General features: G+C 40.7%; 1 protein-coding gene across 2 annotated transcripts in view; it reads left to right on the top strand.

Moving 5' to 3' along the window:
* Positions 1–1,238: 1,238 nt before the first annotated feature.
* Positions 1,239–21,638, top strand: part of NCK2 (NCK adaptor protein 2) — a 109,359-nt gene continuing 88,959 nt past the window's right edge. The window contains exon 1 of one of the 2 annotated variants that reach the window (XM_070751070.1): positions 1,239–1,673. The gene's annotated coding sequence lies outside the window, so the exon portion shown is untranslated. The other variant, XM_070751071.1, reaches the window with a different exon arrangement.

The following is a 21,638-nucleotide window of genomic DNA, read 5'->3' on the forward strand; positions in this document are numbered from 1 at the left end:
CAATCAGTGTTGCTTCCCAAGTTTGATTTCACAGAGGTTTGGGTTATATTTTGTTTAAGCATTCCCTTTATTTTTTGAGCAGTATATTATATATATATATGACTTACATTTCTTATACTATATATACGATTACTTCAATTTTTAACTACTTTAGACTATTTTAAAAGTAATCCTGTCCACAGGTTATTACCATTGTTGCATCACACATTTTTTTCTTTCCACCTATGGATGGAAATAAATGATTTCTTTCCCTTTTGAACATCCCCGGAGAGGAAGCAATTCCAGGGTGGGAATTACTCCGACCAGTCTATTTAGGGACTGAAAGTCTTTTTCTGTAAAGTGGAAACATTCACGGGCCAGTTTCTTTCTTTTAGGCGGCAACCTGTTTGACCCCTGGAAAACTTGGGAATCATCTAAATCCATCCCGCTTCTCCAGGGAAATAACCGGCCTCCCAACCAGGCACACGTTAACTCCCCGCTTCTTTTCCAAACGAACGGAGCATCATTTGAGACAGCGGAAGCAGGAGCGGGGAAACAGGATTCATAATTATGCCAGGAGGCGCGGCTTCGGCCTTAGTTAGAGTAAGATAATACAGTATATGGATCTGAGGGCATTTTTGTAACGCATCGTCCAGCCGCAAAAGCTGGGTTGGCAAATCCCAGGTTGGAATCCGACCCGAGCTCCTTAAACCTTCCACCTCTCCACACCTCACAAACGGAAGGGAGGCCGACAGAGCGGCAGGGATGCAGTTAAAGAGGAGACCGCAGAACCCCGGGCGTGCGGGAGGGAAGGCGCCTCTCGCCAACCGGCCCCACAACACAAGGCGGGGTGGCGTCTGACGCGGTGAGGCGCGAGTCCTGCCTCAGGGAGTCAAGCGTCCAGCGCCGTGCTTGGCCTCGCCATCATCCCAACCCTCGCGTTGTGGCGGGGGCGGCGAGCCGAAAGAGCCCTCGCAAACTTCTCCGGTTCTGCGAACGAGAAAAGAAACAAAATCAGACCGGGCAATTTTCGCGCCTTCAATAATTTTGTATGCGTGCTTGTGTGGTGTTTTTTTTTTTTAAATTCCCCTCAGCATTTCCTGGCCGACCGGATGGAGGAAAGCTGGACTTGCGGGTGGGTGGGTGGAGAAAGGTGGTGGGACAAGAGATCTTCCTCCTCCTCCTCCTTGGGAGAAGGAGCGGGGGATGGGTGGGCGGATTCGTGGGCTTCCCATCTCCGCCTCTCCCTTGCGCGATCCCGGCGGCAGGAAGAGAAGGGGCAGGCGGAGAGAAGGAGGAGGAGGGAGCTGCCTGCCTGCCTCCTATGCGAAGGGGAGGGGCGGGAGCTCTGGCTGCCGCCGCCGGGTTGCCGAGGCTGAGCTTTAGCTGAGCGGCAGCGCGGGGCCTTGGACACGTCGGACCGGGAACGGGCGGGGAAGAGGAGCCCGCAAAGGCGGCGGGGCCAGGCCGGAGCGCGGCCCGCCGCTGGGCAGAAGAAAGGCAGGAAGGGCGAGGGGGGAGAGCCACGAGCCCCGCTCTGGGCTGCCGCCGAGACAAAGAGCGAAGCCCGCCGCCGAAGGCAGCCAGCTTCCCCTCAACCCTTCTCCTTTCCGCCGCCTCTTCCCTCCTGCCCATCCGCGCTCCCCACACCCCTCTGGGCCGGAGCCCGGAGAGACAGACCGGCAGGCGGGCAGGTAGGAAAGGAAGGAAAAGGAAAGCGGGCGGGGGGAGGGAAGAGCCGCCATAAAACTTGAAGCAGCTGCCGCCGCCGCCTCCGAGGAGTTGCTTGGAAGCGCCTTCCGACTCCGGCCCAGCGAAAAGCCTCCGCCGGCCGCCCTCCCCGTCCCATCGCCTCCGGGCCTAGCTAGCTAAGGCGCCCGGGTAGGAGGAGACCCCCACCCCACCCCCGAGCTTGCCTTCCCCGCCCTTCGCGGAGGGGAAAGAACTGGGAGGTGGGATGGGCACATCGTGAGGGGAGTATTGGCAGAAGGGTCGAAGCGCCTAAAACTAAAAGATGGGGGGGGGGGGGGAGGCGGGTTATAACCAACCAAACCCGGGGAGTAGACCCAACCAAACCCAGAAGAGAGAGGGGGGGGGAGGAGAGAATTTCTGTTCTTGGCCAGGTTTGTGGTGGGGCGGACAGGGAAAGGGTGCCGTAGAGTGTTTCTATCCCCTCCTTCCTCACAAGGGAGGGGTTTCTGAAAGGAAAGATTGCAGAAAAATTTGCAGGGAAAAAAAATCCCTGGGCGGGAGAAAAGAGGCGTGGGTCGTGGACGCTTTTGAGTGGGTGGGAATTGCGAGGGAGGACCACCAGGTGGGTTGGGAAGGAAAACCCTCGCGGGGTGGCAAGTAGGTTAAAGCCTCCCTTTTCCTCACAGGCTAGGATTTGCAGTCCGGGGGAAAGTCCTTCTCTTCGGCTCCCGTGCATAGGGTACAAAGGGGCATTGAAATCAGAGACCAGGGACCCAGAGTAATGCTCTGAGGAGATATAGAGGGGGGATAGGATGATGGGTAAACTAGACCAGTGTTTCCCAACCTTGGCATCTTGAAGATATCTGGACTTCAACTCCCAGAATTCCCCAGCCAGCATTCGCTGGCTGGGGAATTCTGGGAGTTGAAGTCCAGATATCTTCAAGTTGGCAAGGTTGGGAAACACTGAACTAGACTGAAACACCAGGAGTGTTTCTCCAGCCCAGCCCTTTGGGAAGTTTATTTTTATTTATTTATTTATTTATTTTATTTATTTATTTATTTTGTCCAATACACAATGAGGGTTTTAGTGGGTATATATCAATATACACATAGTAAAATACATGATGAAGGTTATAGAGGAGATACTCATAGTAAAATATATCTAAGAAATAATAGAAGTAGCTGTGGCTCCCGCTCTCTTTGAGTTTTTCTTAACTGCTGTTTGGTATCAGGGTGGGGAATCGAGATATCTTTGCCTGAAGTAGCTTCATAAAATGCATTGTGCCAGAGAAACTTCCTCTTCGCATACACAGCAAGAAATATGACCTACATTTCAGGAACCTCTGGAACACCACCTAAACTGTCTATAGGCTACTATTTTCATTCGGGTGCAGAGTTGTTCGCTGTTTTAATCCCTTGCATATTTCTGATTGTAAAAGCAGGTTCGTTTTATAAGAGTTTCATGGGATTAGGATAATTTTGACCCCTTTTTAAGTTAGATTGAGTATGACACTGCATCTTTAAAGGGGAAAAAACAAACCAAAGTTGGGATTTTTGTTTTTAGTTATAGCCAGTCCACAACTCAACTTTTTCCAGACTGATTAATATATGAAAGTATAAAATTAATCATATTAATAATGTATCACTAAACTATAAGCAAGGCATCCTGTAATATTAAATGGAAATAAGATATAATCTTCATACTGGTTAATATAAATATATAGAATTTATATTATACTATACAATACAATGCTTATAATACACACTACTCTACACTACACTACACTACACTACACTACACTACACAGCCCAAATCCAAATAAACTTTTACAACAATTACCCACAATAAATGAATGCTTGACAATGATGGAACTTGAACAGATGGCTAAATTGACTGCTTTTATTAAACAAAAGACAATATCTAAGTTTATGACTTTTTACATGAAAGGGTAAAATGCATTTATAATTTGTGATTTTGATGGTTATAAAAAAGATAACATTTAAATATATTAAAGGGTTAAATAAGGTCCAGGAGGGAAGTGTTTTTAATAGGAAAGTGAACACAAGGACAAGGGGACACAATCTGAAGTTAGTTGGGGGAAAGATCAAAAGCAACATGAGAAAATATTATTTTACTGAAAGAGTAGTAGATCCTTGGAACAAACTTCCAGCAGACGTGGTAGATAAATCCACAGTAACTGAATTTAAACATGCCTGGGATAAACATATATCCATCCTAACATAAAATACAGAAAATAGTATAAGGGCAGACTAGATGGACCATGAGGTCTTTTTCTGCCGTCAGACTTCTATGTTTCTATGTTTTTGTAATCATAAAGGTAGAAATAACTAATATTGGCTGCATAGGAAATTGGAAATTTCTAATTCTTTTTATCTTTATGTACTTTTTTCTTTTTGTTTTATTTGTTTTATTTAGTCCTAGTTTGTGTTAATTTTTATGTTCTCTTTAAAACTTCATAAAATTTGTAAGATAAACAATAGTGTAAAATTAGTAAAATATTGTATCATTGTAGGATACATATAAACAAGATCAGAATTGAATTTCATTCAGTTACCAGTCACTAGTCAATATAAAACCTGATTCCAGATTCTATTCACGCAGTCATAAAAATTATGTCAATTATGTGCTATTGAATTGTTCTGTTCTGACAGAAAGAAAGAAGTGTAAGTGCTCCAAGTGGGAATTATATTTAAAGAGGTGGTTATAGCGTGGAACTTAATATGGAAATCTCTATAAAATATACAGTATAATAAATTACACATAGCAGTCTTAATCCAGAAGAACAGATATGTTTCTTATATGGGATACTACTAAATCTGCTCTCTAATACTGTGGATAGACACACATCAAATCTTGGTTTTGGGAATGTTCTCAAAATCTGATGGAAGATTTTCTGAGATGGAGAAATCGGTTATAAAAGTTTACTTGTTTTTATCGTTAATTTGCTGCCTTATTGCCATTTTAACTTGCTCAACATAAAGATAGTAAAAAGATAAAGGAAGAAATATGTAAACTGGCTTTTTCCATCTTCATTGAAAATTATCATGAAATATATACAGAGGCAAATACGTTAAGGGATTAATATTCTTCAACCAATAAATAGCTATTAAATATGCAGTTGATTACATCTTTCCAACCCATTCTCTAGCCCTAATGTTGGGTTTGGGTACCATTCAGGAAGCTGTAATATTGCTGTTAGTTTATATTACTTTGAGCACCATGTAGTTAGGGTAGGAACCTAATTATATATCATGTAAAAGCTATGTTAATTTTGTTATCTGAAAGAAATGAATATCAAGCATCAGCTCACTACCTTGAATATAAGAAATATTCAGAATGATCGTGGAATCAGAAGCATGTATGTATATGGAGATTTTGACCCTGCAGAGTACTTTTTACCTGTATGTTGAACAATGATTATTTGATCTATGGAGATCAAATACTCTAAATTCAGCTTTTTTCCTGTGTGGGATGCATTCATTTTCTATCCAATTCAGGATTTTCCAATGTAAATGGCAAAAAGCTTGCATACTCTGCAATACTCAGCATATCTATTGGTCTGTAATTACTAGAATCATCTCAGACTCCTTTTTAAAAACATAATGGCCATTTCCCCAATCACTGAGAGTGCTATCTTGGGGCCTACCAATCTGCATTTGTCTTAATTAGCTCCTGTATAAATACAACACAGCATGTCAAATATACCTGTTAGATGTGGAGATTTGATGCATTTACAACGATTGAATTTTATATATTTTGGTATATACTAGATTTTATTTGGTATATACTAAAGCTATTCAGTCATAGCATCCTTTGAAACATTGTAGATAGAAAGTTATATTGTTAAATTCATTTGTGAATATATTTTTAAAGAGAATGCTACTACTTTAGACATGAGATATCTATTTTTCAGTCACTAGATATATTGCTTTGGAAACAACTCCCTATTGCAAGTCAGGCTAGAAACTGGGAGATTGTGTTTTCTAGTCCTGCCTTAGACTTTGAAAGCCAAGGTGAGTGACTTTGGATAGTCACTCTCTCAGCCAAACTCACTTCACACATTGTTGAGAGGGGGAAATGGAGGAGTATTATATATGTTTGCAACTTTGAGTTATTTGTAAAAACAATAGAGGTGGGATAAACAAAATCTTAACAAGTAGTATAGCATTAAATATCTTTATAACTCTAGCCAGACATTCTGTCTAAACAGGATATTTAAATGTATGTGAAGGGCAAGTGTTTGCAGATGCTGGCATCTTCCTTACTTCCTGATCTTGCCATGTTGTGGGATAAGTTTTCAGGTATGCCTGTCCATTGCAGTGAGAGAGCATAAGAAGTTACTAAACCACCTTCAAACCATGGCAAGATCAAGGACTGATGGGACAGACAAATGCCCATAAGTTATGCATGGCCAAGTTTGTCGTGCACACACATTTAATGCCTTGTGCAAGATGCCTGTTTACTTATGTTTATTTGAAAACAGGTTTAATGCTCTTTAGGGAACTTATCAGTAAAGTTTGTGTTGACTTATTCTGGATGAAATAACTTGTGCGTATTTGTTTTAGCACTGGTATGTATCGGTATGTGTTGGTCTACGTACCATATTCAGAAGACAAATGGTGCAACAGATAAGTTTGTCCTCACTTGATGATTAATAACTGGATAATAATCAGGAGAAGTGAATATGCTTTAGCTTATCCTTTTGGTGTTCCTAGTTGATGTTCCCTAAAATCTTATACGGATTCAGCATTGTTCTTTGACATTATTTACATGGCTTTTCATACATCACCTGCTTGTTTGGTGATTAATGTTTATTGATAATTATACCTTAGAAAGTGAATTCACCAAAAGCAAATATAGGGAGTGAAGATATTGTAGGTTTAGGATTTTTTGTGTGTGACATTTTCTCTAATCATATGACGTAATGCATCCTTAGACTGAGATTAAATAAAATAGCTTAGTATGACAGGAACTCAAGTTATATATCCTACTACATAATTTTATTAATTTCACTAGCTGCATGTACAAATGACAAACCAGACTGCTATTTTAACTGAATGTTTAAGGATACATTTGGAAGTCGGAAGGCTTAGGACACAGGTGTCAAACTTGCTGCATCACGTTGCTGTCGTATGACTTTTTGTGACTTTTTTCCATTGGTAGAGCTGAGCTGGATGTGGCCTCCATATGACGCATCACCAGTTTGACACCCTTGGCTTAAGATGAGGCACAACTGTAAATTTAACATGCCAGATTTGTTACTCCATATTGTTTAGGTAAACACTGTTAGGATTTAGACTTCCCTGTCTAAATGCTCCTATTATGTATTTTGTAGTAACTACATTGACTTCTGAAAGATTTTCCATTGTTACTTTATGTGGATGTCAAATAGTTTTTTCTAACTGGATCTTGTATTCCTGTGATTTACTTGTGATGTTTAGTATTTATTTATTCATTAGTTTTCTATACATTATTATATAGTGTTTCATTATATATTTAGAACAGTTTTTTTCTATTTTGAGTGAGGTCAATTGTTAATTCAATTTATAAGTTCTATTTAAAAAATAAGATTTTAAACCTTAAACATACACTTGTGAAGTCATAGCTGATTTGCACATCCTAAATGGAACAATTATTTATTTTAAAATGAAGAGTACCATTGTAATTTCAGTGCTGCAGTCATATTTCTTGCATTTTTGTTTCGTAATAATTTTGAAAAAAGTATTTCCAGCTTTAGTTTTTTGCCAGGATAAATTGTAGATATCTTATACTTGTTAAGCTTGCATTTTAAGTGAATCGGTTTCCTAAAGGTTTCTTTGTTTCACAGGGCACTCCCAGTAGAGAAGAAGAGGTCATCTGTTAATTACATATATTACATAAATTATGTCACTGGTATCATTTTGCGTCACTGCTGTGATATCATTATGCAATTGAGATCACTTACTTGAATCCATTTAGCTATTTACATAATGTGGTTGTACTCAAATGATATAAATCTCTGAAAAATGATATAATTTATGCAAATGACATCAATTACAAAGTCCATTGGAAAGCAAAATTTAGGTTTCACTATTTAAAAAATGTCCTAGTATGCATGCTGTTCCCCCCCCCCAAAAAGTACCTATACATAATTGCAGACACAGCTGGACATACCTTCCAAAGCAGCTGCCTAAATTTTGTCAGAGATATGGCTGCTTTAACTTGAGAAGAGTTATTATGGGAACTACCAAATATTGTGAATAAGTCTTCCAAATATTTTATGCATCCCTTGTAGCACTTCTAATATATAGATTTTAAAAGTATAGTTTATTAAGTATAGATAGATGCTTTCAGTGCCAGTGTTTCAAGGCATGAAAAATTTCCCACTGGCCTTAATAGTTTATTTCCAGTGTTTTTACCGTTGATAAGCTTGAAATATTTTAATGAAAAATCATGTTTATTTCTGATTAATAGGAAGTTAAGCAGGAAATGGCCTAGAATTAGGACTGTCAATGTTCCAGCAGGCAGCTGAAGCACATTAATACATTTTGTTCTCTTTGCCACCTACACTTGATTCATTTTGAAGGGTGACAGAAATAAATTATAGAGCTACAGACATCAGATACAGTATAATCAATCCATATGCCTCCGTTCTAAATAATTAAGGAAGTAATGACAGAATTGAAATGGATTAAAAGGTATGCAGGGTTGGTTCGTGCTCAGATTCTTATTTAATTAACAAGTAGAATACAATGGGTTGTGTCCAGCAGTGTCTTTGCTTTCACTTCTTCACCAATTTCCTCAAACTTACTAAAGGCTTGTACTGGGAACCTCTTTCTAGGGGTCGGGGAATTCTCTAGAATGATTTCAGAGACTACAAAAAGTCAAGTCAGCAGTCATAACAGATGCAAGTATTCTAATAAACTAAGAAAGAGGAAGCAAAATAACATGCCAGTTTGAAATTTGGGAAAATGTTGCATATGAGGGCTTTTAAAACGTTCATGACCCACAGTTCAAGAAAGCAATGAGATTTATTTAATTTATAATTCTACTCATCCACCCGGGGAACTCATTATGGAAAACAGAAATCAGAAACCCAACTATATAGATCCATTAAATTTTGCATGGGTTGGCACTCTGTGCTCATGAATAAGATTTCCCTGACATGGATAACTCCACTCTACAAGAGTGAGGGAGACTTGCTTTGTTCCATCTAATCCAGGGGGTGTCAAACTTTATTTCATTGAGGGTTGCATCAAGGTTGTGTTTGACCTTGGAGTGCCAGGGGGTGTGGCTAGGGGGGCTGGCACCTCCGCAGATATGGTTTTATACATTATAAAAATAGAGATATGTGTTTTTTAATACATACATGATCTATTTGATCACCCTATGAGAGAGATCAGATCCATAGGAAGACTTGAACTATAATGAAATAGTTGCAAAAGTGGTTAGTATTTACTTTATCTGTTTATATTTCATGTATTTTTGTATATCTTGTTTATATGTGGTTTGTTTATAACTAAAAAACTCAATAAAGATTAAAGGTAAAAAAAATTAATGGCATAGGCTATAATAGCAGTTTCCTGCAAACCTTTCCTCCCTTTTATAACCTGAGTCAAGGATGGCGTCTTGCAGCATTCTGGCAGCCAAAATGGGGTGTAGGGTGATGCCTATGGCCTCCCTTTGCCCCATTTTTGGTAGCAGAGGCACCATGGGCCTCTCCTTTGCTATTTCCAGGCTGGCCCCAAGGGGCTAGATCCAGCCTGTGGCCCTTGAGTTTGACACCCCTGATCTAGACAGTCACATTTTCCTTTTTTATCTGCTATTGATCTTAATATAATTTCGTTGATTGTTGTGAGCTGTCCATACTCTTTGGGAATAATGCTGCATATAAGTGTTTATTATGCTTTGGTGCATCAATCAGCAGGTGTTTAAACTGGATTTGTTGTTCCCCCCCAAAAAAATCTATCAAGACCTTCTCAAAGACTTGGGATAGGTAGATATTTGATGGCAGCAGAGGTCTAATGTCAGCTGTAAACTGTTCCAACTAAAGCTGTCTCTTGCAGTTAACTCATGGGGATTTTGACAATGCCCATAGTGTTTAAGTGCACCTGCCCTGTCTATTACTGTTGGCATTATTATTTTTGCTTTCTTTTGCCAAGGTTCTACTTCGGTTTGCAGAACTTTCCTATTCTCCTGTCTCCAGGTATTGCCACATCCACTATCCAGATGTTTTTGTCTTTCTTATCAATAACTGTTAAGTCTGAATATTGTGTGGCAGATGCTTGTCTGTTCGAATTTAAAGGCCTAGAGCACTTTAGCTTCTTCACTCGTTATGACTTTGTCTGTTTTGCGGTCCCACTAGTTCTTACTTAAAGGCAAATGGTATTTTTTGCAGAAATTCCAGTGTTCCGTTGTTGCTACTTTGTCATGCCAATCTTTGTAATCAGTTTGTGCAGTCCTCTTGTAGCAGCTAACTAGGTGGTCCACCGTTTATTCAGCTTTTTTGCAGAAACCACCTTTGCTGTGTGTTGCTCTCTTCTCAATCCCGATTTTACATGTACAGTATTTTTAAAAGACTTGTTATGCACTCAGAATGAGCTTCTCAGTCTCATTATTCTATTGCTATATCCAATATGATATTGACTTTCAGGTTAAGTAAATGGATAGTCTCACTAAGAGATAGCTTTTAGTCAATTTTGTTTGTGCTGAGAAGCTTAGCAGGATTTTTAAAATAGTTATTATAAATGTGAGAGTACTGGCATTTTCCAGAGAATAGAGTCTACATCAGAAAGCAAACAAATAAACACAAAATCTTGAAAGAATGATGCTTCGGTTTACAGATAGTCCTTAATTTATTACTGCAATTGGGACCAGAATTTTGGTGCAAGTTGGGATGGTTGTAAGTTGAGGCACCTACATGGATGGACCCAATTTTTATGAGTTTGTACAGTGGTTATTAAGCATATCATGTAATTGTAAGCCTAAAACATGCAATTATTGAACAAAACACACAGCCATCAGTCTGCATTCATTCTCCCAAACCAGTGGGAAATGGGGAAAAACATTGCGAATCAGTCAGTGACTATATGACACTGCAAACAGTCGTAAATATAAGCTTATGACCAAGTACCCAAAATACAACCATGCAATTGTGTGTGTGTCTCTGTGTGTGCACATATGTGCAACATTTATGATGACCACAAGAGCTTTACAGACTGTAATGCACCTTTTCCAAGATTGTGGTAACTTGGAATGGTAGTTGACTAGTTAAAAGTCGAGGACAATCTCTACTTGGAAGAAACTCTGTGAATCTAGTCACCTGAAACTAAGCTCCTCTCAAGAGTGTTTACTTTAAAGGGGGATTTGACAAATTCATTGCTAGGTAAAGTTCTTAATAGTAACCCTCTAGTAAGATGTAAATTTTAAATACCAACTATCAGGGAGCTTCCTTGTATGGCTGCTGGGTGATATAAAGTGCTGGATTAGATGGCCTTTGTTTGATTTAGCAGGGGTCCTCTCAAGATTTTATAGATAAGTGGCCAAAAAAGAGAGCTGTTTTTATTTTGTTCAGATTAGGACATCGTAGCCTGCTCCAAACATCAGCACAAGATAACGTTTTTGACTTTTGTAATGAGCAAATATGCAAGACTTAACATTATACAGCTATAGTTTAGCGTTATTCCTACATAGTTTTAATAAGATAGAAAAAAGTGCTTATTCTTAATAAACACAGGCTTAAATATGTTTAAGTGGTGCATTTGTTATGTGGATTTTGGAGAAGCAATTGAAATGAGAAGATATTAGGGCCAGTTAGTGATAACTGTTAACAACATTTACACATCTTTCTGTCTAAAGTACACAATATCCTTCTAAAAGTATTTAGTGTTTCTGAAACTGTAGATGTGATGGTAACTTTACAAACTTGTCTTCCATGTAGTTCCAAACAGTTTTACATATTTTTAGTATATAGTTGGAGTGTTAAAAAATAATTGTAGCCACAAGATTTGAGTTGCACAAATAACTGACCAAAGTAATATTTCTCCTTCAAGCCAACTATGATTTAAAAAAACAAACAAACCTGCTTTGGTTTAATACTACTACAAGAGATGGGTAGATACAACAACATTGAGTACTTATTAGCTTCTTAGGATTGGAAATGGTGCTTCTTAAAAGGAAATTTCTTTGTTTTTCTAGTTTTAATAGTATTGAACTTTATTGAAACTTACTCATGTTTTGCTTTATTGCATGCTCCAGGAGCCATCAGTTGAATGTTATCATTTTATGGGACTGCAAAAGCATGCCTTCTCTATTGCAGACTCTATTTTCTTCTACAGCATCTCCCTGGAGATACAGATGTATCCCATTCTCCTAGGGTTACAGAAGAGGCTTAACATTTGGCTCTGTTCACTGTTCTGGAGTGGAACCAGCCTTCAGAATGGGTTTGTCCTCGTCCAATCATCTTGTGGATTGAGTCAGTCTCATTTGAATAATTGCTAGGATCCACCTTGAGACCCCAGGATTCTGATTCGATCCTTCAGAGGATAGTCGTGGCAGGACTTCCTCCTGAATTTTTCTCTAATTTGGCCTTCTTGAAATCAGTCTTAAATCCTTCAACTCCTTACTACCAAACAGCCCTTTTTAGGGCTCCTGATTCCAGCTTTCTATAACTCCAAGGATGCCTTGGAACTTATGCGCTGATAAAGAAATACAGGCAAGATCGTAGTCATTTGTTTGCCGGGGGGCCCCTGCTCCCCCCTCCACTTCCCTTGCCTCCGTCTATATGCTATGGATTTTCCGGAACTATGGGCGCCATTGAGTCAGCTCACGGCTCATGTTTGCAGGAAATTTTAAAGGGCAGCACTTCCGGACATGTGCTGGAAGAGCCGAGCGCCCTGCAGCAGTGAGAAAAAGGGTTATATCACGGTGAATGATTCGTATCTACTCTTCAGTATCCTGGCAAGCTTTCCCCTTATTAAAGACTGTAGCTCGTAGGAAGAGGAGCGCCGCTGGAGTCAGCTCACGGCGCTCGTCTAGTGGAGAAGACAGATTCGCTGCATATAAGATTGTCTCCCAGCCCCAGCACAGCTGATCAAACCTGATCAGGTGTATGTGTGTGGGGGGGGGGAAGGGAGCAGTGCACAAGTGCATTTGCAGTCCAGATTGTGCTGAATTTCTTGGAGGCCACACAACAGTAGAGAAGGCCATAACGTACAGGGCATATAAGGAGGCTGGCATTTTGGAAGCATACTTGGGGGAGGGGCCTACAATGAATCTACACCACTAGAAGGCATGATTACCAAGGAGCGTAATGAGAAGGAGGCAGAAAGAGAAGCAGGAAGACAGGAATCTTCAGAACAAGATTAAATGTCTTCACCAGATCAGTCTTCCTCCTGTTCAAACCCATCTTCTTCCAGATCCCATAGGGCACTTGAAGGCCTCAGCCCAGGTGGAGGCATGCCAGCATAGAATTTTACAAAGGATCTGTGAGAGACCAAGGGCGGCAATGCAGGTTTCACAGCAGTCCAGGGAGAATCTGAGGCAGGTACCTAGCAGGATCAGAAAGGGATCCCTTGGCACTAGATACCACAGATATGCCCAGAACACAAGGGAAGATATGGGGCGGATCAGAAGCCCAAGAGATCCTCAGGAGATTCAGCCCAATCAGGCCTTACTCAGCAAGAATCAGTGGGTCCTAGCCAGACCTCAACCACAAGTTAGCCTCTCAGTTAGCCTTTGATCCAGCCAACCTCTGTGCTCCATGGCAGAAGCCTTCCAACAGGCTCTTTCTGATAGCCTTTCTTTCTCGGGGAAGAGATCTACACCTACCTTTTCCTCATCTTCATCCAAGGCGCGAATTAAGAATCGCTCTAAGAAGAGACGCCTTGCCAATAGGCACAGTTCTGATGATTTTTCTGAGGAATCAAGCCTCAGTGGATGCAGGGAAGAGATCCAGGAAGACTATTCCAAATGGAATCTATTAGAGCATGAGGGTCTACCCATGGATCAGCCCTTAACGAGCAGATTATTTCCCCCCAATTTATTTAAACTATTATTATTCAAGACTCCAGCGGTGGCTAGTATCAAATTACCCATCTCATCTTCATCCACAGCTCAGGATAATCAGGCAAAACCACTTTTTTTCCAGAAATCAGACAGGATGTTATTCCTATTCCCCAACTACTGTAGACTCAGTGGAGAATTAGCGGGCTACTCCCTCAACAGTCCCATCTACCTCCTCTCAGGACAAAAGATTTTTTAATGTGTCCTCCAACCTATCTGAATTACTTTCTGTATAAGTAGTAGATGCACTGATCAGAGGTTAACACTCTTCTACAACAATTCCAGGCAATGCAGAGGAAGTCCTGAAACCAGGGGACAAACACATTGAGCAGGCATTGATTAAAACTCATCAGTCCACAGCATGGGCTATCAGGGCCTCTTCAACATAATTTTTCTTTGAGTGGGCAACCCTCCCATGGTTGACTCAGATCCAGCGTCACATACGTTCCACAAATGTTAGACTTCAACAAGATGTTCACATCAGTCCAACTTCTGGCAGATCCTACCCTGCAGTCTTCCTATTTTGCTGCCAAAGTCATGGCATCCTTGGTAGTGGCCGTTGATTCCAGTGGCTGAGAAAATGGCAAGCAGATCCATGTAACAAGTGGAAATCAGTGGCAGGCCCCATCTCATCTCTTTTTGGTGAACCCCTGGAATCTCTGTTAGTGGAAACTAGCGACAAACAGAAGATCCACCCGGAAAGATTTCCCAAGAGCCCCTCCCTTAAATCAACAGCTCTTTCGAACAGCTTACCAGGGATCTTCCTTTCCTCATGCCCCAGGTCAGTATTACCCCCATCAGAGACAGCCAGATGTGGGGCAGGAGAAAGCAATTTATTTATTTTTATTTATTTATTTATTTATTTTGTCCAATTCACAATGAGGGTTTTAGTGGGCATATATCTATATACACATAGTAAAATACATGAAGGTTATAGAGAAGATACTCATAGTAAAATATATCTAAGAAAGAATAGAAAAGAAGATATAGGAATAGAACATATCAATGAAAGAATAGAAGAAGAGATATAGGAATAGAAGAAAGGTACTTGTACTCGCCCCTTCCATAACAATTTGCGAAGGGTTTCCTTAGGCAGGCCCTTCTGCAGGGGTAGATGGTAGCCCTTTCTGTGCTCTAATCGCTGGCCAGATTTTGGTCAGCCTAGGAGCGATCCACACAGGACCCCTGGGTATAGGACATTGTGCGCAGAGGCCTGGTGTTGGATTACTTCTATCCACCCCCTGATTTCTTCATTCAATGTTCCATTTCTCAAGTCCCATCCAAACATCACCTAATAGAAGAATCAATGAAACATCTAACCTCAATTAGAGCTACTCAGCCTTAGGACCAATGGGGCTGGGGCTTCTACTCAATTCTCTTTGTAGTCCCTAAAACTTTGGGGGGAGAGATAGAGAGCCATTTTAGATTTCAAAAGGCTGAATTGTTGCTTAGATTACAGGAGATTTAAGATGCTTTCACTTTCCTCCATCCTAGCCTTGATTCACTGGGGTAACTTCATGGCATCTCTGGATCTAACTGAGACATATTGTACCTCCATGCTCCTATCTTCAAGTCTCACTGGAATTTTCTTCATTTTTGTTATAAACAGGACCACTTCCAATATAGAGCCCTTCCCTTCAGACTGTCCTCAGTCACCAGAGTCTTCACCAAGATCCTGGTGGCCCTAGCGGCGCACTTGTGCACCATTCCAGTGTGCATCCATTGTTACCTGGATGACATACTGGTACATGTCCCATTCAGGAATCTTGCCCAGCATCACCTAGAAATCACTATAGGTTGCCTCCAGAATCATTAATCTAGAAAAGGGTCACCTAACTCCTTCCACTTCCATCCAGCACTTGGGATCAGTCATTGATTCACTAGCATGCTCTGTCAGACTCACCTGAATGGCAGACCAGCAGTATCAGACAGCTACACAGGTTTTGGGAGAACAGAAGTTCTCCCTAGAGTCCTTATCGTCCCTCCTAGATAAGATGGTTTCTTGCATTGCGATAACTCCCTGGGCCTGTCTATACATAAGGGAACTACAGTGGTTCCTCTTACCCTATCAGAAAGTGAGAGAAGGCACATCATCCATAAAAGTCCAATTCCTCCGCTGGTTCGAAGATCTTTTTCCTGGTGGAATTCCTCCGCCATTTCTAGAGACAGCTCATTCCAGTTACCTCACAGGACAGTAGTGATAACGGATGCCAGCCTGACAGGCACTCCCAAGGAGCTATGGTTCAAGGTCCGTGGTCCTCCCAGGAGACCTCTCACTCAATCAACTGATTGGAACTGAGAGCAGTCTATCTTGCCCTGAAACAATTCCAACACCTCATATTGGGATGCAATGTCCTAGTGCTAACGGACAAAATATCCACCAAGGCACACATCAATCAACAGAAGGGACACGTTCCAGATCCCTTCAACAGAGCAGCTATGGACAGAGAAACACCTTATTTCCCTGACATCAGACCACATATCCAGAGTTCACAACTCCCAGGCGGATATACACGGGTATATAAAGCGGAGTGGCAACTACCATACATACAGCCATATTCCACAAGATAATTCAACGATTCAGACTTCTGGTCGACCTATTCATGACTCCAACCAACAACCACTTCCCAAGATTCTTTTCCCCCTTCCCAGTTCAAGGAATGGAACAGGTAAATGCATTCCGGAGCCCGTGGCCACCACTGCCAGTGATACTGGAGCTCATACAGAAGATCCTGCTGGAACAAGCCAAGATTGTATTAGTAGCCCTCTTCTGGTCAAGACGAACATGGTTTGCAAACCTCCAGGCTCTTTCGGTTGCCCAGCCCTAGCAGTTGCCTCCTTTGGAGGAAATGCTCCTTAAGAGGACACTATGTCACCTGGATCCCACCTGGCTAAAACTGACCACTTGGAAATTGAGATGTGTGACTTAAGTCAGGATTATGATCAGGACATCATCCTCGTCATGCAAGCATCCCGTCACCCCTCTACCAACCTCATCTACTTTGCCATGTGGAAAACCTGTGACTGGGGCACAGGGTAAGGCCTTTCCCAGTATCCAATTCCCCTTCCCAAGATTCTGAGATTCCTGAAACTGGTCTGGTTGGTCTGGTGCCCAACACCCTTCGCAGACAGGTGGCTGCACTCTCCTCATTCTTGGCATGTGAACAGGGTAGATCCTTGTCTCAATTCCCCATCATCCGTCGGTTCCTTAAGGACGTGACCAACCTGTGTCCACCCATGATTCACTGTTATCCTACCTGGAACCTTCCACACGTTCTGAAGTCCCTCATGGAGCCACCATATCAACCACTCCGTGAAACTTCACTCAGGCATCTATCCATAAAGGTAGCCTTTCTGGTGGTCATCACATCCACCCGCCACATTTCAGAACTTTGTATCTGTGTGTCTTCCAACTGGATAAGTTAACTCTCAGACTTGATCCTTCCTTCATTCCTTCCATCAACGAGGAGCTCATTCTTCCTTCCTTCTGTGCCCATCCAACCCTCCCTTCCAAACAATGTTGCCATATTCTGGACATACCAAGAGTTTTTAAGACCTACCTAGACCGTACCAAGGACCTCAGGAAATCTGAAGCTCTCTTTGTGGGATTCCATCCTCGATCCCTGGGGAATCGAATATCCTCAGCCACCATAAGGTGATGGATCAGAAGTGCCATCGCCAAGGCCTATGTGATAGCTGGTTTTCCAACTCCAGAAGGCATCACAGCACACTCCACCAGGAATGCAGCCACTTCAGCGGCTTGGTCCACACAGGCATCTCTAGAGGAGGTCTGTCGGGCAGCCAAGTGGGCTCACCCTTCCCAATTCATCAGTAACTACAAAATTGATTCCTATGGGTCTGCGGACTCCGCCTTCGGCAGGAGAGTACTACAGAAAGTGTTGGACCCTCTTTGAGTGCATAGGATACCACCTCTCCCTGAGACTTCTGCTTTGGTATGTCCCATTCCACCCCAGGATGGAGAATAGGCATTGTAATCTTACCTGAATGCCTCTTCTCATTGAGTGGAGCCAGCCTTCAGTCCCACCCTTGTTTTCTACCTCTGTTTTTCTCTATCACACACTATTTCTTGTTTGTATCTTGGCAACTAGCCACAGGTAAGGGAGTCCACACATCGTAGAGTATACCACTAAGCCGCCACGCTGGAGTCTAGTCTAGGGGGTCCCAAGGTGGATCCTAGCAATTATTCAAATGAGACTGACTCGATCCTCAAGATGATTGGTTGAGGAAAAACCCCTTCTAAAGGCTGGTTCCACTGGATGAGAAGAGGCGTTTCAGGTAAGATTACAACGCCTATTCCAAGGGTTGGGATTAAGGTGTGTCTGGAGTTCCTCTTTGGTCTTTCTTGTATGGGGAGTTCAGGTAGTCATGTTTAATTTATTTATTGGACATATCATAAGCCACCTAAAATGGAGCTTGACGGCCTTCACAAATCAACTCAATCAATAAAAAGAAATTTGTCATCTAATTAGGTGACCATATTCATTCTGATTACTGTAAATCAAATCAACTGATGTGATTTTCCTGAATGTGGCTAAGTTTTTGTTTACCATTTGCAAAATCCTTTTTTAATAATACAAATATTACAATGATTTGTTTTAGTTTGGTTAATTTATAATTTTTTCTTTTTGTCAATGGTCATAATAAAGTATGCTAAGAACAGTGATTAGTTTACTTAAAACCCCTTGCAGAGATGGTATATGATTGCTATGTTTTGGGAATTTCCATTATTGCAGACTGAACCTTTTCAGAAGTAATAGTTGAGAAAGTAACTATGTTATATGAGGATAGGAATTTTCTGACCTTCCCAGAGACAAGAAGAAAGGAGGTGATTTATCTTGTTAGTCCCTTTGGCTTCTTAAAATTGGTGTATTTTTTAAGAAAAAAGAAACTGAGGGATGCTAGTATAACTAGAAAATGGGTAAATCCTATGGAACAAGCAGAAGTTTTTGTTCTGTTGGAGTTTACTAATATCATGTGCTACATGAAGTCATTTTTATGAAAGGAGAACTATCACATTTCCATGAACTCTGGAGATAAGAGATAATGTCTAAACCTATTTGCTGTTTCTTAGTAAAGTATAACTATTCCAACCTGATTTTCCCCCATAATTTTAGGATGGTAGTTATCATCGTCACTATCAGTGCCATTTGAGAATGAACAAAGGTTCTGGTTCCAATAGATAAATGTTGATTACAGTTGCTATGGCTTGATTTTCCTGCCTTTTCCATTTTTATATGGTCAAACAAGGACTGTAATTTCTCCTAAATAAATGCATTGTTTTGATTGTATTTTTTTATTTGTGTGTATGTGTATTTTTGCTGCAGTGGTCCAAACCTGGTTGTTAAATTGGATGATGTATTATATAGGAATAAAAGCTCTAATATCACAGGAATGAATTATCCTTAACTTTCATCTGAAATAATGTTGAAAATGGCAAAGGATGTTTCTCTTTCCACTTTTGTCAACATCTTTCATTTACTTCAAGCACTTTACATTCAGATTTTTATGTGTTTTCCTTGTATTTATATTTATGTTTGATGTAGAAATGAAATTGGGTCAATTATTTTGGTTTGTTTTTTATCATATAGATTTCTAAAATGTGTTCTATTGACATTGTTTATTAGTGTGTAAAATGGTCAATTTATATAGCAGTTATTTTGTGAAATGGTACATTTTCATGTAGCTAATAGTAATGGATTTACTATACCTGCGCTCTGGTTAAAATGTGATTACCCTTTTTTCTTGATGAATATGAAAGCAAAGGAAAATAAAATTTAAGAAATAGTTAGCCAAAACCAACAGAAGTTTTTTACCACAAGGACACTTAAAGTATAATGAATAATCAGAATTTTTAAATTTAAGACTAATTAAGGAACCAGTTCTTATATGCAAGAATAGTATAACCAGGGGTGGGCTACTGCCCGGATGTGGGGGGGACGCAGTGGGGTAGCGAAAATGGAGCTCCACCCCAGAGCACAGTGTGGTAGTAAAAATTTTGGTAGCCCTTCACTGAATATAACATATATTAAAATCTAAAAAGATTATATGGGTGTTTCTCAGTCTTGGCAACTTTAAGTTACGTGGCCTTGAACTCCCAAAATTCCCCAGGCAGCATACCTAGCTGGGGAATTCTAGGAGTTGAGGTCCACACATTGTCAAGCTGTCAAGGATGAGAAATGCTAGCATGCTTGTAGAAGCTGATCAAATTAGTTTATTCCATTAAAAAAAACATTTTTTAAATGATAATACTTCTGTTGACATGTAATTCTACTTTCCTGATGTGCGTAATACATGTAACTTCAGCGTTAATCAAAATTAACTTTTGACTTTGTTGTTGTGCATATTAATAATTCTTAGATCTAGTCATTCTGCATATAAAATAGTGCTTATAATTGCCCAGGACAGGGGTAGGCAAAGTTGGCTCTTCTATGACATGTGGACTTCAACTCCCAGAATTCCTGAGCTAACATGATTGGTTCAGGAATTCTGGGAGTTGAGGTCCACAAGTTATAGAAGAGCCCACTTTGTCTACCCATGCCCTAGGGAATTATATTTTCTTAGGAATTAATATTTATGTAAATAAAACCCAATGATTTTTAGCAAAAACACTGATTTGTAAGCAATAGTGAGTTGCTACTGGTATGGTAGGGCAGTGTTTCCCAACCTTGACAATTTGAAGATATCTGGACTTCAACTCCCAGAATTCCCCAGCCAGCGAATGCTGGCTGGGGGATTCTGGGAGTTGAAGTCCAGATATCTTCAAGTTGCCAAGGTTGGGAAATACTGTGATAGAGGACAGTGCACTGGTAGCGAATGGTGCGCTGTGCTCGCAGCTTCAGTTCTCTTGCATGTGTGTGTGCATCACAGTGTGAGGGGACACACAGGTGTGAGATTTCAGCATTTCGACCACGCATTCAGTGAATTTTTAAAGTGTTGATTGTGCTGAATGTGGGGGACTTAATGACCGTTCCTCATAGTTGAACCATCTCGCCATCCTTAGTCACATGAGCATCATTTGCAACCTTTGCTGCCAACTTCAAGAAGCAAAGCAAAATGGGGAAACTGGTAGGGATATTAATATGCAACCTAGTTCCACAAGAACAAAATCAAAACTTCGTTTTGATTAAAGTTGAAGAAAAAGCTATGCAGTGTTCCCTCGATTTTCACAGGGGATGTGTTCCGAGACCGCCCACGAAAGTCGAATCTCCGCGAAGTAGAGATGCGGAAGTAAATACACCATTTTTGTCTATGGACAGTATCACAAGCCATCCCTTAACACTTTAAACCCCTAAATTACCATTTCCCATTCCCTTAACCATTTACTCACCATTATTACTGGTACTCACCATTGAATAAGACACTTAGTGATCCTGATATTTATAAACAAATTTATTTATTAACAATTATTATTATTTTTTCTTATTTATTTGCAAAAATTATTAGTTTGGCGATGACGTATGATGTCATCGGGCGGGAGAAACCGAGGTATAGAAAAACCCCCGCAAAGTATTTTTTAATTAATATTTTTTGAAAAACCGTGGTATAGGCTATTCGCGAAGTTTGAATCCGCGAAAATCGAGGGAAAACTGTACTGTATTGTGTATATCAGGAGAATGGAATTACATCCGTTTACAGAAGTGCAAAAAGGTTTTATCATGTGACTTTTTGAGTTTGAGACTGCACAGCAAATAGAATTGCCACAATTGCCTTTGTAAGGCGGCATCGTCAGGTGGCATTGTGTTTTACAATCACGTTGCTTAGCAACAGTCCCAATTATCAATGTTAAACAAAGGCTATCTGTAGTTGATCTGTTTATGAATCCTGTTTCCTTTTATTTAAATACTGTCAAATGTAACTAGTTTCTTTTAAAATAATCTTTGGT

Source organism: Erythrolamprus reginae, chromosome 4 (assembly GCF_031021105.1).
Source record: "Erythrolamprus reginae isolate rEryReg1 chromosome 4, rEryReg1.hap1, whole genome shotgun sequence".
Classification (NCBI taxonomy): Eukaryota; Metazoa; Chordata; class Lepidosauria; order Squamata; family Dipsadidae; genus Erythrolamprus; species Erythrolamprus reginae.